Here is a 17,482-nt window from a genome sequence, read left to right as displayed (position 1 = left end):
CATTCACTCTGCAGCTCCTCATTATCTATCTTCTTCTCTTCCTTGTGAGCTCTATTCATCAAGCAAATCACTCTTATCTGTGCCCTTCTCCTCCACTCCCAACTCTGCACTTTTTACCATGTTGCACTGTAGGATTGAATAGAGTCATGCTCTCTCTTTCTGGTCATATTCAAATCCAGACTAAAAACTCACTTGTTTGAGGCTGCTCTTAAATTTTAATCATGTCTCTATAACAAATATATTTCCCATAGATAGGTTTTCAAGTATGAGCGCCTTGGCAAGAGTGTGTGGAGCAGGGACTACATCTGTATTATGCTGCGTATGTCTAGTAGCACTTTAGAAATGATTAGTAGTAGTAATAGGGTAATTTTCAACCGATAACTTTCCTGCTCACCAGTTTCTTCAATATGAACCTCAGTATTCTAGGCAAAAAGGTCACCTGCCTCTACAACCCTATAGCACTGATCTTTTTTTTTAGTCATTTTTTTTTTATAATTAGTTAAAAATCATGACTGTCGAATCCTAAGGGTTAATTTTTTAAAGTTATTTTTAAGGCATCAGGCACAACATGGCAAATAGGTGAACTACGAAGCCCCTATACGGTGACCTCATGAGATTCCCACATAAGAGCTTCCCCTTTTAAACCAGAAAAGGTCAGCTTTATTGTAATTTTCAAGAGTCAGGTAGGCTACTGCAGAGACACAGAACATATTTATATCAGAGCCTCGTAAACATTGCTCTATGTACTATTAATATTTAGGAATAGAACTTCTCATTGCAAACATGCAACCCCCTCGCCCCACCACCCCCCCACATTTGTGAATCTCAGTACATCTGTCCCCATACTGCATTTATTCCCCAAACAGTACACCTTTACAATATGGTCCTTCCAAGGGCACCACAGGAGGTTGTAATAGGCAATGAGGAATTTTCCATGGCTGTTTTCATGATACCTCAATACAGTTAATATCAATTATTACATTTACTTGCAATTTAGTTATACTTGTGGCCTGACTTGGTCCCTTCAAGGTACTAAGTATTGTTGGATTCATAGAAATGTTAAAGTTTTCAGGAAGAAAATTTTATTTTGCATATTTACAGGAAAAGATGACCTCTCTAACTTTCTATAATCTAATTATAGTATCAATCCATAGCTGTTTATTTGGTGTTTCATATTGACATCTGTAGAATTCCTCAAGTTTTTAAACATGATTATGTTTCCATCATTTAAGCCGCCTCCCATGGTTATTAAATCCAAAAAAAAAAAAAGAATTGCTTGGATTTCCCTTTGCTACTTCCGGCTGAAAACGTGTGCTCCAGCTTGAAAGGGACTCTGTAGCAGCAGCCATGTGGTTTCTGGCCCCAGCATAATTAATTCCATCTCCTGCACTTGGCAATCTCCACAGCAATAAGAACTTTATCAAGCTGGCGATGATGTGAAGTAGCGAAGCAAGCTGAAATCCCGCAGGGAGCAGACGCGAGCCCCCGCTTCTAAGCAGCAGAAAAGCGGTTATCATTTTCTGAATTACAGGAACTATAAAAGGACACTCTACTCAAGCTGCCGCTGAATGTCACCTGAAAAGCAATCAGAAAAGGGCTCTGTCTTGGCTTATCTCTGAGCTCTGTCACTACGGCAACCAGCAGAGAATAAGTATCCGCAGGTCTATGAATTGAAGAATCCCATAAAAGCCAGGGCTAAGATGGCATGTGAAGGCTCTCAAAGATTGACTGCATTAATACATTAGCAAATACTGTGAAACACTGGATAAATGTCAGCAATTATGGAAAAGGCGTCTAATAACGATATTCGTTGTCTGTCAAACCCCCGGGAGGGTTGATATGTAACTGCCACTCAAAAAAAAGCTGCCTGCGAGTCTACCTCTTACCTTACATCCGAAACCACAGCATTCAAATTTGTACTTCCGAAGTAATAAAACTGTAAAGCTGACCGTTCCTGCGCTTGTCACAACTGTCAACATAATGAACAACAATCGGGGGCAGAAAAGCTTTCCCCTGGCAATGCAAATGATCCATGCCAACCGTCTCGTCTGCTTCTTTATTAGAAATGGTAAGCGACCAAATCAAGAGGGCAGAAGCGACGCACCTGCCTGCAGAGTTTCACTACAATGACGGGACAGACACTGGTCTGAACCACGATGTGAGGCGGAAGCGCTTCCTTTCATTATGGGGGAAGCGAAAAACTGTATTAAAAGATTTTGGCCACGCTACCAATGTGTGCACGCTCTCTCACCTCCCAAGGCCTAGAAATCGAACTAAACGTCAGTACTCTTAACGAGGGCAGGGAACAAACTATGGTGGCCCTCTAACTAGGGGCCTTCATTTTCCTTAAATTTTTCCTGGAAATTTATCAGAACAAAAACAAGAGAAAAATCAGTTGAAAAAAATGTGAGCTTTTTCTGGATAGTTAAGAGTTCACGTTGGTGGACAATAGAACAATATTAAGCAGATTCTGCCCCTCAGCAGCATTCCTATCCCCTGCCTAGTGTGTCGCCTTCTCTCCCCCTCGCCCTTTTCTAGAGCTGGCTCCTAGGCTCCTCTCCTTCAGCGGCAGCTTATTGAGGCTCCTGCGCTCTGCACGGCACTGAACTTGGTGCTTGCTGAAACAGCTAAGTATGGGAGCTTGCTGGGCAGACTGGATGGGCCGATTGGTCTTTTTTCTGCCGTCATTTCTCTGTTTCTCACGTCCGCCTCTGTGCAAGGGCAGGAAGCCTGCCGGGAAGTGCTTCTGGTGGGCCTGGCCTGCTTCAAATGTTACACTGGTGGCACCAAGCAACGGGCACTTTGGTGGCCTGGGGGGAGGGGGAAGGCAGGACTTGAAATGCCACAGCAGCAGCACTGGAGAGCCAGTGCTTTCACTGGTGGTGGATCAGGATTTGAAACACTGAGGTGCTTTGGCCCATACTGGCTTCCCAGCAGCTGCAGGAGGCCTTGAGGCACTCTGGAGCTGCTCTTTAATCAGACTGAAATTAGGGTGAAAATCGGTTTAAACTGAAAACAAATTACCCTACCTATAAGCTTAACCTTCTACCTGGATCAAGAGAGCTGGCGTTTTTCTCCAGTCCTCTTCATACAAAATCCAAATTCAGGTTCTGCTGGCCTCCAACGTGCCGAGCAGGGATGGGAGAGTAAAGTACGTCATGTCTCTCCGCCGCCTGCTTCAGAGCCTTACGATCCGAGTTAAGGGCACCAGGGTCTTTTAGACTCGAGCACATCAGCGACCCCAATGGCTGCCAAGGAAGTGAGAGCGCAGAAAGGGGGAGGCAAACCATGAAGGCCCACAGCAAAGCCCCGAATCCTCCGGCACTGCAGTTTTAAGGGATAGGCTGCATCATTTTTCAGCAGAAAACAAGGAAGGCGACCATTTAATAGAATGCTCCTTGGAAAGCTTTTGACATCAGCTGGCTCTTTTCACCACACCAAGCTCTCAGGAGAAGTATAGTGACTTCATATTAAATAAACTTTTCATTTTGTCATTAGCTCTCTCAAACTCACTGATCCCAAGTTGCTAACTATTCTACTCAGGACCTCCTGCTTCAGGTTTCCCACCAAGTGATCCATCAGCATGGCAGTTTTCTCCTTTCACTTCCTGTTAGCATTGGGTGTGCCCAATATCACTTTTCTTTCTAATGCAAGGTTTCCATGGCCCAAATGGTTTTGGGTCCCCCATGGCTCAGCTGGCATGGCACCCCCCGTATATCACAGATTCCCAAAAAGACCAAGGAGGCTCCGACTTTACCTTTCCGCCCAGCCACAAGGGCTCGGAACAGATGTACAAACTACGTCCTCTGAAGCCAAACTGCATTTTGTAAGCGGGTTTGGCAATGGTCAGACCGTCGGCCCACATCCTGCAAATTCCTAGTCTCCGTGGCTCAGAACCCATGCTTGGAACTCAGCCACGGAACGGCTGAGAAGCCCTCAACGCAGGATAAGAGAGTCAGATCCCAGCGTTTTTATTGTTCATTTCCTAACAAACAAATACAAAGCACTATTCATGTACCTCTGGGTGATGGGCAGGATTTGAAAAATTCCTCCAGGACTTACCTGCCAAGGATGAAATGCACGTCATGCACTCTCACTGCATATATATAATTGCATTTTTTTTTGGGGGGGGGAGGGTAAAGAGAATGCTGGAAGTAGACAGTGTATTTCTTCCTGAGTGAGTGCACATCCCCCACCCCCATCCTTTGTAATCCTCTCTCCCCTCCCTCCACTCTCCACCTCATCCAGGTGAATTTTCTTCTCTCTTCCTCCAGTCCCCATCCCCTCTATTTCTAGGTTACTCCCTCACAGTCCTCACTCTCTCTACTCTTCCCTCCTTGCAATCCTTGCTCTCTGTCTCCTCTACTCCTTCTCCTGCACCCCTCTCTCATACTTTCCCTATGCAGGCATCTATCACCCCCCACAACCCAAGTCATTGAAGTCAAGGGATTCCCTTGTGGTTATCCTGTGGCCATACAAGTAGTTGTCATGTAGAGCAATCTAACTGTGTTTTCTGCATGCTGACATATAGGAGGCAATTTTCAAAGGCGATCCACACATAAACGTAACATACTATCATAGCAATTGTCAAAAGCCCACTTATGGGGTAAAATGCATTTACATGTATAAAACCCAATTTTACACAGGTGAATCCACCCCCCAAACGTCTGGGAACTTACCACCATGCTTATGAATTCTGACTGTTCACGGACTTACGGAAAACTCCCTGGTTCTCTTCACCCATTACTTTGCCTGGGATTAGCCCAAAGGTTTCTGCAGTGCATTCCTGCTTTGGACGGAAAGATCATATTAACTACTACTGGGAAAATGCAGGCTGCCTTCATCTGCTAAACAGAGCAGGAAGTGCACGATTCTTCAGAGCGTTTTCTGAAGGCACGGCACGTAAAAAGCCCTTTCAAAAACACGGCTCAGATTGTTCAAGCAAAAGTGAAGGCTTTGCCATCACCACTTATCAAGTGACACAGATCACAGGGTCATCATCAACTTACAACAGGAACATCATGATCTCATTCCATCACAACCAATTTCAGCCGGTTAACTACAGTCAGCTTTTTATATTTTTCAAAGCAAAAGTCTAAACTACTGGTGAGAGCAGCTGGTTGCTACATTTAAAATGCAAAATCCACAAAACCATTTTTAGAGACTGCGGCAATTGATGTTACCCCATTTCATGAGCTTGAAACATCAACTCTGCCCTATGCATTCACAAAAGCCTCAATAATGCAACCAGCACGCATTTTGTCCCCTTTTTGGTACAGGAGTTTGGCTTTCCCTCTCATATATCAATTTGCAACTATCATTAGATGTTCTTTTGGCATCAAGAATCCTGCAGCGAATACATCAAACTCTCTGCACATTTTTAGAAAAGAAAAGCAAATTCTATAACATAAAAAGGAAGTGAAATTGAAAACGCCAATTAAGAAATATTTGCTTAAAAAACACACACTGTTTTAAAAAAAGATCTCGTTCCACTTGCATTTTAATTAGCCCAGTCAACATAATTCACAGTGTTAAAATTGTTTCTACCCTCCAGAAACCAAACAAGTGTCCTTGTTGAAGTGCAGACTGAGATTTTTGCAGGCTTGTACGCTCTCTGATTCTCACAGTTGAACTGTCACAGCATGAAAACATTCCCCTACTGGCAGAGCTTTACAAACCTATTTCCCCTGTGAAAACGTGTGAAAAAAAAAAGTTATTGACAATTCATACAGTATCCCGTACTTCATTAGAGTAAAACTGCAAGTTGAGAGAATATTTTAACTCTGAGGGGAGACGAGGCAACAATGTTTTAAATGACTGTTGACTTCGCTGAGCTGCCTTATAATGCCAGAAACCCGAAGTCCTATCAGGTTCAGAAGAGACTCAAGATTATACAGGAATCCAATTATGGAAAGTCTATTTAGTTGTCCAGCATGCTAAGCCAGATGCTAATGAGAACAGCACCCACAAAATCTCCTGCGACGCTGTGAGATGTTTCTTGTGCTGTGTACGAGATAAACGAGAAAAAAAAAACAATCACAGCCCAACCAAGTCACTTTTTAACTATTACTTTATAAATTTAATCCAGTCAAATGTAATTCCTCAACTTTGGAAGGTGGATAAAATGTAATAACTGCAGGCCCTCCCCAGAGGAGATTTTCAGGCTTACGGTAAAACTTGGTAGAAGTCAATCTTTGTCAGGCCTGGGCTCCTCTGATCACACTCTCTCCCCACTGCCCTTCCCTTCCTCCTCTTAGCCTGCTCTCTCCTGGACCCCTATCTGGGAGACCAACCACCAGTCCCAGGAAGCTTCAGAGCTCTCTACCTGCAAGTCAAGTCTTGAATCGCACCGGTTTAAACTGCTTTTCCCATAAAGGCATTTTGTTTTCCTCAACTACATTTTTGCACCCGATTGCCCCTCATTAATGCTGTGAGGTGCCCTAGACTAGGGCACCGAATAAACAATATAAATTAAAAAAAGAAAAGAAAAATGTAACACACAAGATTTTCCTGAAAAAAACCTGCCTACTCCATCCCTCCTCATAATATTCTGCAAAGAAAGCCGTTCCAATCCTGGATGCTCCATCCGAGTTTCGTTGTGGTGATTTGATTATCCCCTATGTCATTCCAAGGCAGAAACCTGGGTGTGATTGTTGATTCTGAACACTCAATGAAGCCACATAACAGGTCCATTATTACATTTTTTTTTTTTTTTTAATTAAGATCTGTCTGTTGAAGGCTTAAGACCTTATTTCAATTTGTAGATTTTCGATCCGTTTTACAGGCCCTTTTATTGCCTAGCATAGGTTATTGCAATTCCTTGCTGCTCGTTTTGCCTGCGTCTTCCTTGAAAGCTCTCCAAATTCTACAAAATTCAGCAGCCCATTTGCTTACTGGTACCAGTCAATACCAACACATCACACTGGTACTAAGAGCTCTTCATTGGCTTCCAGTTGAATGGCAGATGAAATACGAGATGGCGATGCTCATACATAAACTGATCACTTGGATTGAGGCCTTTTTACATATTTACATTTCTGGACGTTCTGTATGTTCAGCAGATAAAATTCGGTTGGAAATTCCCTCATATAGAACCATACAACTGGTTGAATCTCAATTGCTGGCCCTACATTTTGGAACACGTTAGCTAAGCAGCTGCGATTATCTGATAACACCTTTTTTATTTTTGTGTTAACATTTTTATTGGTATTAAACATGAAAAATACACAGTAATGACCTTTTTTAAGAAAGCTTTAAAAACATTCCTCTTTAGAATACCATTTGGAGTCAGACAATGTGCACGGCTTTTGTAGTTCTGACTTGAGCAGGCAGAATATCCTCTGAGCAACCTTTACTGTTTCATATATCTTATTTTTTGATGTTTTATATATTTTATTGTCTTTATTCATTGATTTTATGCCTTGACTGTATTTCAGTGTATTTAATTTTAAATTATGAATGTTTTTGTTGTAATCTGCCATGATCATATATATATTAATAAAGGAAGTATACACTTTTAATCAATACTTAACATTAGTGCTCTTGTTCTATTTCTCATCATGTATGAGATTTTCTTTTTATATTAACAGGTAAGAAATGTAAATTATATTATTGTCTAATATCTATTGGCATATATATATATATATATATATATATATATATAAGTTTTTATTTTTTTTTTTAACAGGATCAAGAATTTATACAATCCAAGCAAAGCAGCCTTGAAAAAAAATGTTAATGCAGAAAAAGATAAAACAAAACCATTGTATCAGTCCACAATATAGTCAGGACCAAGAGTACAATAAAACATACCATACCATATAACAAGAGTAAAAGCAAAATACTAAACAACAGCCAGTTTAATACTTACAGAGCTCCCAAACAATTTCATCCCCATGATAAAATGTAGAAAACATCAACACTATCATTAAAAAGCCAAAACTTAGGACAGCTGCTTACTCGCTTGATCCAGCCCAAGGGAGACTGCCACAGGCAGCAGCTGGCCACCCAACGCTCCTACCACCTGACTTGGGGCCTTAAAATACAATGAGCAGAAGCATACCACTGCTAGCATGCCCCTCATGTCCCTTTTTCTACTGTTTTCTCCTTGAGAAATGAGAAGAAAGAGAAAAGGCAAGATACATTTTCCATCATCGAGCTTGACTCCCATACAAGGTCCAATGGATCAACATGTTATTAGATCCAACTCACCACTGCAGGGGAACCAGATTACAGAATTGGATAATAAGTCTACGAGTCCAGAGGTAAGATCTCCTCCACCTATTCCTCAGGGCTTTTTTCCTAATGGAACTATTGTTTCAATGCCTTTGTTATCTGCTGAGGCACATGTTCATGTTTCTAGGGAGAAGTCACCATTGTCTTCAAATAAGGTGGTTTCTTCACCACATCTTCTTGCCTCTCCCTTGCTTTAGGAGGACCTCACTGTGCTATTCCTGTTCCTGCACTGCCACCTTCTCCTGGAGATAGAGGCGCTGTGGATATATCAGCTGAACCTTCTGAAATCTCTCTGAAAAATATCTGGAGAATTGTTTCACACATAGAAACATCAGTATCTAACTCTGACTCACAGTTATGTCAATTCTCAATGGGAGCGTCAAAGTTGATAAAAGTGGACAATAGGTTGGGTTTCATAGAGACTAATTTAGAATCTCAATCTGGTGTGATTTCAAATATTCAATCCTCATTACTATCAGGAATTAACGACAGTTTATCTCCATTATAAATGTGAGTTACTGGAAAATAGATTAAGATCTAAGAATCCTCGCTTGCTGAACTTTCCAAAGACTCGTTGGATGTCAGGTCTTGATCTTGAGGTTTTTCAAAAGTATGCTGTTGAGGTTTTGCAATTTGCTACTGATAAGTCTTTTTCTCTTTCTAACTGATATTATATATCTGATATAAGGAGAGTTACAGAAGTTTCAGAAGGGGCCACAGATGTTTCTCTCCCCCCCCCCCCCCCCCCGATAGCACTGATGTTTCTCTTTTTACAGACCTCAAATGATTTTTCCACAAGACAACTTTAGTAGTCTCCTTTGTTTCAGACAGCGATAAAGATATTTTCTTCCAGCAATACTTTAAATATAAAGGATCGTTATTTTATGGTCACACTGTACAAGTATTTCCCGATGTTTCTAGAGAAATGAAGGTTAAAAGGAAACATTTTCTTCAGTTTAAACCATGTGTGTTCACAATGGGAGCTTGTTTCTACTTAAAATGTCCATGTCGTTGTTTAGTGGAATATCAAGGGAACAAATTAATTTTTCTTGAGCCATCACATTTGGAAACCTTTATAGTCGATAAATCTGCTTGACATCTCACTTTTTCCTTAATTATATGGATAAACAGTCGGTCCCCTCTGATACGGACTTGTTCTAGTCAGATGTGTATGTAAATATGTATGAATATTTCTTTGGTTATTTCTGATTTTCTTTGTTTTATATCATGTAATTGATTAAAATTTAATAAAAATTAAACTGAAAAAAAAAAACCCCCAGGACTTCACATCCTAGGATCACTCTGACCTCAGACTTGTCTCTCGAAAGTTTACAACTGTGCAGGATAAAATAAAATTTAAAAAACAGATCATCTTGAAAAACTATAAAACATTTACAAGGGACCTGGAGCCTGAAAAGAAGCCCCCAGGAGCACCACTTGGTCATGCAATTTCAAAAAAAGATTTTCCTTCTCATCTAAGAGCCCGTGCACACTTCAGGAAATAAGCAGTCTGCCTGCAATGTTGGTCCAATTCATGGACGACATACATTTTACTCCCAAGAAAAAGGACACCTCTATTTGTAAAAAAGCATTTCAGAATCCAGGCCTGATCCATCTCACGGACAAAGGAGGCCAACAGAATACCCCTAAGACCCTACAGTCCCACGCTGCAATGATGCAAGAAAACTGGTCATATCTAAGCTATAATAGCTGACCAGTTCCTCATCCACCTGTGCAGTCTCACTACTTTGCCCACCGGCAGCTGGAAACACCACGGCTGAAGTTAGTAATGCTATTTTGAGAATTTCTGAACTCTCCAATAAAAACCTAAGTAATAAGTCATGAGGTGGAATGATAGGTAGCTTAGGAAATTTAATAGACTGAAGAATATAAGAACATAGGAAATACCATGCTGTGTCAGACCAAGGTCCATCGAGCCCAGCGTCCTATTTTTGACAGTCACCAGACCAGGTCACAAATACACAGCAGATGCCTTAAAGTACACCTATTTTTTGTTACTCACTCCCATGGATAGCAATAGTTTTCTTTAGTCTACCTGGCTGCTAATGATTTACACACTTTCCTTTAAAGAATTTGTCGAAACCTCTTTTAAAACCCCGCTATGCTTGTCGCACTGACCATATCCTCTGGCAATAGATTCCACTGCTTGACAGGGCGCCAAGTGAAAAAGTACTTTCTACGATTTATTTTAAATCTGTTGGCTGATAGTTTCATAATGTGTCCCCTTGTTTTAATATCATTTGAAAGGGTAAATAACTGTCCACAATTTATCTGCTCCACCCTACTCATGATTTTATAAACTTCTATCATGTCTCCTCTCAGCCAGCAATTTTCCAGGCTGAAAAGTCCTAACCTGCGTAGCCTCTTATCATAAGGGGAGCAGTTCTATTGCCTATATCATTTTTGTCGCCCTCTCATGCACCTTTCCTAGTTCCGCTATGCCTTTTTTTGAGATGGGGTGACCAGAATTGCACATAATACTCAAGGTGCAGTCACACCAAGAATTGATACAGAGGCAATATCATATTTTCCATTTTATTCTCCATTCCTTTTTGGATCATTCCTAACATTTTATTTGCCTTTTTTGACTGCTGCTGCACATTGATTTGAGGATTTCAATACATTGTCCACGAAGACTCCAATGTCCTTTTTCTGGGTGGTGACTCCCAATGCAGAAACAAGCATTATCTGATGGTAGGATTATTTTTGCCTATGTGCATCACTTTGCATTTTTCCACATTAAATTTCAGCTGCCATTCAGTTGTCCAATCTCTTAGTTTTACAAGGTCCTCCTGCAGTTCTTCACAATTCACTGCTATTTTAACAACTTTGAATAATTGTGTCATCTACAAATTTGATCACCTCACCTATTGTTTCTTTTCCAAATCACTTAAAGAACATAAGAACATAAGAAATTGTCATGCTGGGTCAGACCAAGGGTCCATCAAGCCCAGCATCCTATTTCCAACAGTGGCCAATCCAGGCCACAAGTACCTGGCAATTACTCAAACACCAAGAAGATCCCAAGCTACTGATGCAATTAATAGCAGTGGCTATTCCCTAAGTAAACTTAATTAATAGCCGTTAATGGACTTCTCCTCCAAGAACTTATCCAAACCTTTTCTGAACCCAGCTATACTAACTGCACTAACCACATCCTCTGGCAACAAATTCCAGAGCTTAATTGTGCGTTGAATGAAAAATAGTTTTCTCCGATTAGTCTTAAATGTGCTACTTGCTAACTTCATGGAATGCCCCCCCTAGTCCTTCTATTATCCGAAAGTGTAAATAAACGATTCACATCGACTCATTCAAGACCTCTCATGATCTTAAAGACCACTACCATATCCCCCCTCAGCCATCTCTTCTCCAAGCTGAACAGACCTAACCTCTTCAGCCTTTCCTCATAGGGGAGCTTTTCCATCCCTTTAATCATTTTGGTTGCCCTTCTCTGTATCTTCTCCATTGCAACTATATCTTTTTTGTGATGCGGTGACCAGCATTGTATACAGTATTCAAGGTGCGGTCTCACCATGGAGCGATATAGAGGCATTATGACATTTTCCATTTTATTAACCATTCCCTTCCTAATAATTCCTAACATTCTATTTGCTTTTTTGACTGTTGCAGCACACTGAGCCGATGATTTTAAAGTATTATCCACTATGATGCCTAGATCTTTTTCCTGGGTGGTAGTTCCTAATATGGAACCTAACATCGTGTAACTATAGCAAGGGTTATTTTTCCCTATGTGCAACACTTTGCACTTGTCCACATTAAATTTCACCTGCCATTTGGATGCCCAATCTTCCAGTCTTGCAAGGTCCTCCTGTAATGTATCACAATCCATTTGTGATTTAACTACTCTGAATATCTCACTCGTCATATTCCTTTCCAGATCATTTATATATATATTGAAAAGCAATGGTCCAAGTACAGATCCCTGAGGCACTCCACTATTTACCCTTTTCCACTGAGAAAATTGACCATTTAATCCTACTGTTTCCTGTCTTTTAACCAGTTTGTAATCCACGAAAGGACATCACCTCCTATCCCATGACTTTTTAGTTTTCTTAGAAGCCTCTCATAAGGGACTTTGTCAAACACCTTCTGAAAATCCAAATACACTACATCTACCGGTTCACCTTTATCCACATGATTAATAACTCCTTCAAAAAAATGAAGCAGATTTGTTAGGCAAGACTTCCCTTGGGTAAATCCATGTTGACTGTGTTCCATGAATGCATTAAACAAAACCAGATCCCAATACTGATTGTTGTGTGATATTTGGTGGCATGGCAGCACTGCTGAATATACCTGGCTATCTTAAAGTTAGCTGGATAAGTATATCCGGCTATCTTTAGGACAGTCCTATAGCATAACCAGAGTTAGCCACATTAAGTTAAGCGGCTAACTCCGAATATCGGCTAACTACGCTCCTCCCAGAAACGCTTCCTGCCCACCTTCAATTTATGCGGCTTTTGAATATTGACGCACAGAGCATAGGTGGAGTAAGAGATCACACATAATCCAACAATCCAAAGACAAAAAAAATGGGTGAATAAATATTAACTGTTCAGTCTTTAAATACTCCAAAAAGACAGGTAAGGATTCAAAGACACTGGCTGTTTATTTAAAGATAATTCAAATTAGTACAGTCCCCCAAGATGGCTGGGTTTTACTGGTGGGGCTGCAGTGGGAGGGACCCAGGAAAGACTTTCAAAAATGGAGCAAGTCTAGGAATAGCCACAGCAGTTCAGCGTCGCCGACATAGCAACTTAAAGACGGTGAGAATGACTCGAATCAATAGAAAGACCGTAGCAAAAATGGAGGAGTAATCCATAGAGTAATTCCTCTATGGGAATGCAATGATGCTGTGCATTCCTTGTCTCACTATTTTTACAAATCTTTGCATACGATGTCTCCAGAATGCAAAATACAAAGAGGTTTGTTTGATGAGTTTTATGTATTTATGATTAGGAAGGTCATTTTGTAAATGGTGATCTATTTTTGGAATCTGACGGTATTTAAGAAATACAAATAAATAAAATAAATACATAGATAGCAGATCACTTCTGTTGACAAGAAAACACCATGAGGAACAGAACTAGCCCTGCAGTAGTCTGGGGCAATCGTTCAAAGGGAATCTTATGGGATCGCACCCCTTAATGCCACAAGTCTGATTTTGGTCCCCATCATCATTCTCTGTTGGCAGTTTATAAACAACCAGTGAAGGAAATTTAAAAATATATTTAAAATAATGTTGGCTTTAGACTTTCTGTAGGTCCTGGGTTTATTTTTTAAGAAGGAAAATGAAAACTCAATTAGTGAAAAGGGCTGGTTTAAAAGGAATTAATCCCAGAACTCTCCAATTAGATAATGCTGAGATGATCTGACTGATGTTATTTCATAAAAAGGAACACCAGTTTCATATCCTTTAAGCCTACCTGCGGATATGACAGATTTACTACTGCAAAATAGTAATACAATTAAAACATAGAAAAGCCTTAACAAGTATAAATACCAGATAGGGAGAACCCTACTCCACACTGAATAAAAAACCGTAAAAGCCATGACATTCCCAGCAAGGAGTAGGATATTCCCAACTAAATAACATATGCACACAAGAAGGCTCTAGACACAAATATTGAATGAAATAAAGTATAACAATGGCTCCATTAATATTACACAAACTTAAAATATTTCCTAGCTCAGGTACCCAAGCCCTCTTAAATTACATAATTATATCCCAAGAATGTCCATTCTGCCCCACTTTGAGAATAGGAGATAGAGTGGGATGAGGATAAGCCACATTTTGGGACACACATCAAGGAATCACCTCTAGATCAGATAAGGTCCTGGGTCCTTCTGGGAGGCAGTATTGATTGGGCATTACACGGCAGCCCCACTCCCACCCCAGCCTCACCACGGCCTTGGCAGGAGACCACCATATCAGGAACAGGTAGACCCAGGAGACAAACAGATCCTAGCCATGCGTGTGAAGTCTTAGTACAGATATCTCTGTCTCTCCCCTCAACTAAACCCACCAGACTCAGGCAATACTCCTGCCCCCAATGCTGCGATCACTGACGACGGAAAATAAGCAACAGTACAATGAACATTACTCGCACCTTTAAAGTGAGATGACTTACTAGACAATTGAATCCGTCTATGTTGTTACACTGCACCCACATAAGCAGAACATTAAGTGAGGTGAATGGGTTTCAGCAATCCTGAAAGCAGGAAAGCAGCCAGGTTGTGCCTCCTCATGAGCCCTCACGCTACCCTGTTTACCCCCCTTTCTTCCTCATCAATTTAAACTGGGGGAATGGTCCCCCTGAAAGTCAGATATGAGCGATGTCTGGGCACCTTTTCTCCCCTTCCATTCAGGCTCCCTGAGGCAGGGAGCGGGAGAAACAGCTCCATCTGCCCAGCACTGTGGTCTACGGAGGGGGTGGGGGCCAGTGCTGCCATGAGGCCACAAGGCCATCATCTCAGAGGCAGCGATTCCCTTGCCAACCTGTAGCATGGTTTCCCCACTCTCTCCTCCTCCCTCAATGCAAGGGAGTATCATCACCACCTGGAACAGGCTTTTGAAAATCGCCCGCCTGACAAGCAAGTAGAAGTGCACATGTAGGACCGCCATATGTGTATCTTTATCCACAACAACAAGAGGCATCCCCAGGGACAGGAGTAGGGAGGGGGTTTGGGACCACGCGAATACTTTGGCATTTTCAAAAAAATGTTTGTACTTAGTGTTTTTCCCCGCAAAACTATCCGCGCACGTTTGTAGCTGTTAACGTCTGCAGGAAGTTTTCCTGTGCAACAACGCTTTGAAAATTTGTGTAAGATAGCCAGAGACTTTGCATCAATGTGGGCAGTTACAAAATTACCCTCCCAATAAAGAATGTGTCATATCAAAGAGACACCCCTAGAAAGATTCAACAGTCCTAACTCACATGCCTGCACCAAGCACAGGCTAGAGGTATCGGAGGACGAGCGACGCGCCCTGCCGTGTACAGGACCCAGGATCCATTGCCAGAGCGAGCCTCTGCTCCCTGGGACGGACAGAGACGCTGAAGAGGCAGCGACCGCAGCCCCCCGGGAGGGAAGGAGTCCCAGCTGTCAGGCAATGGAGGCATCTAATGGGAGGCCTGGTTATGTGGCTCCCTGCGATGACCAGGTCAAGTGTGTTGGAAGGAGGGAACTCCAGGAATCGTGAATGAAAGCTCATGGTGTCACAGCCCAGCAGATGCTGGAAGACACTAAAGTTTATACCCGGTTCTAAAATTACCTCCATCGGGGTGGTCTGTAACATTGGACCAAAGGTTGTTTGTCTTGTGGTGTTCGGATTCCCCTTAAGCAGACGGAAGTAAAACGAATGCTGCCCCTAAAGCTGTATCAGATGGCTGGGGATCCCGGCGTCCATGTTTTGAACATGAAATCCATTACCTTTCTGTAAGTAATATAATGGGAACTGTTTACACAGCTGCCACGCCTCGGCTGCAGCACATTCAGGCAGGGAGCTACCCAGGGCTCTCTGGCTCATCAGTCCCGGAGCCCATTAGATGGGAAAAGTGTCTTACCTGCAAAGTCCGTTGTGAAAACAAACCTGGACAAGTTTAGCTATTTTTGACAACCAAAAAGACACAAGAACATTTTGGTAGGTTTGTTTTTCAGGAAAGGGGCTCAAATCCTCACTCATCACAGCACTTGACCTTACTGTGGAGTGGTTTGCGCGATAAGGGCCGGCACCAGAAATCTTGCAAGCACTGTAGGAGCCTGTACATTACAGCTTAGGAGTCCCCCTATCTGTGACACCTTATTACAAGAAGGAAAAATGAGAGTTACTGCAGAAAGTTAGTAAAATTCCTCTTCTAAAAAAAAAAAAAAAAAAGATAAAAAAAACAACCAAAGCACACACCACAAATCTGAGGGTAAAAAAAGGACTCGGTGCCAAGAAAACAGTAGGTGCTATGTATTTCTTTCTCCTCATTGCCTTGATTGTAACTCTGCCTAATCTGGACACATGTGGCTCTGAGCTTTACCTTCACTTTAAAACCAAAGTAAATTCTAATTCCTCCTTGCTGTTAGGTAAAAGCTGTCTCTCTCATTCTCCGGTACACGCACGATTTGCTTTTTCATGCACCCAGCTTAAACCAGGATTACTTTCCTGTATATTTTGGAGTGCCCGATTTGCCCTATTCTTCCTCATCTCTGGTGTAAACATTTAAACAATAAAAGCAGTGACGTCCTCTGCTGCATGAAGTGCAACAGAGCAATGGAGACTTTCCCAAGTAGCAAGAGCGTGTGTTGGTGCCACCCGGCTTTCACATCTCTCCCGCGGCACTGCTTGCTAGGTTTATACAGTAATTGATGCGTGTATTCCCTGTAGACGGTGTCAAAAAATATGGGAGAAGCACTGTGGGAAGGCTGACGTTTTGGCAGAAAGTTGAAAGTGCACAGTACACATTATTGAAAACAGCTTGAAAATACACTCAACAAATACAAATGGATAACTTTGGTGACTGAGAATTCTGCCTTTCCAGTACATATTAATCTGGAAAGCTCCGGGGACAGGTTTGAATTGGTCCTACGTTCCATCTTCATTGGACTAAATCCTTTATCCAACACTTCTCGTGCATATTATTCACTGTCTAAACAGAAGTACAGGACGTGTCTTAGGAGAGCTGACAAACTGACAGTTGCATCTTTATAGACACTATTTCAGTATTTACAGAACGCCATCCCTGCCTTCATTAAACAGACACTAAAGCTTGGTAAATGCATATATCTATTTTATGTTTGTCAGCTTTAAGTCTTCAATCCCACACTAAAATGATACATGCATGCTCCACCTCATTCACATTCATTTAACTCGTTAACAGGAAACCCATTCTCAGGGCATTTCAAAATGAAAATTGCTGACAAAAAGCAAATATCGTCTTCCCCATTCATGCCATCATCAAATAATCTGTGGATAATTGTCTAATTACTTCACTGATTTTCTAACGCTATTTTCACTGTACAGAACGGACACAAGATTGGCCACCATTTTATCTATCAAGACATTAGGCAGTGTGAAGTAAATGATGGATGACAATTAACAGCAATAGCTGAAGTAACTGCCGGATAATCTTGATATATCACAAGTCTTTGGGTGTGGAGGAATACATTCAGTGAAAGGGTAGAAATAGAGCATGCAGTCTAGAATATAAAATACTTC

At 41.5% G+C, this 17,482-nt stretch overlaps 1 protein-coding gene across 3 annotated transcripts in view; it reads right to left on the bottom strand.

Annotated features, from left to right (window-relative positions):
• The window catches only part of FAF1 (Fas associated factor 1), a 460,794-nt gene that overhangs the window by 213,826 nt on the left and 229,486 nt on the right, over positions 1-17,482 (bottom strand). The gene's annotated exons all lie outside the window — the stretch shown is intronic.

This window comes from Rhinatrema bivittatum, chromosome 10 (genome assembly GCF_901001135.1).
Source record: "Rhinatrema bivittatum chromosome 10, aRhiBiv1.1, whole genome shotgun sequence".
In the NCBI taxonomy this organism is placed as follows: domain Eukaryota; kingdom Metazoa; phylum Chordata; class Amphibia; order Gymnophiona; family Rhinatrematidae; genus Rhinatrema; species Rhinatrema bivittatum.
This window is presented reverse-complemented; position numbering and strand designations above follow the sequence as displayed.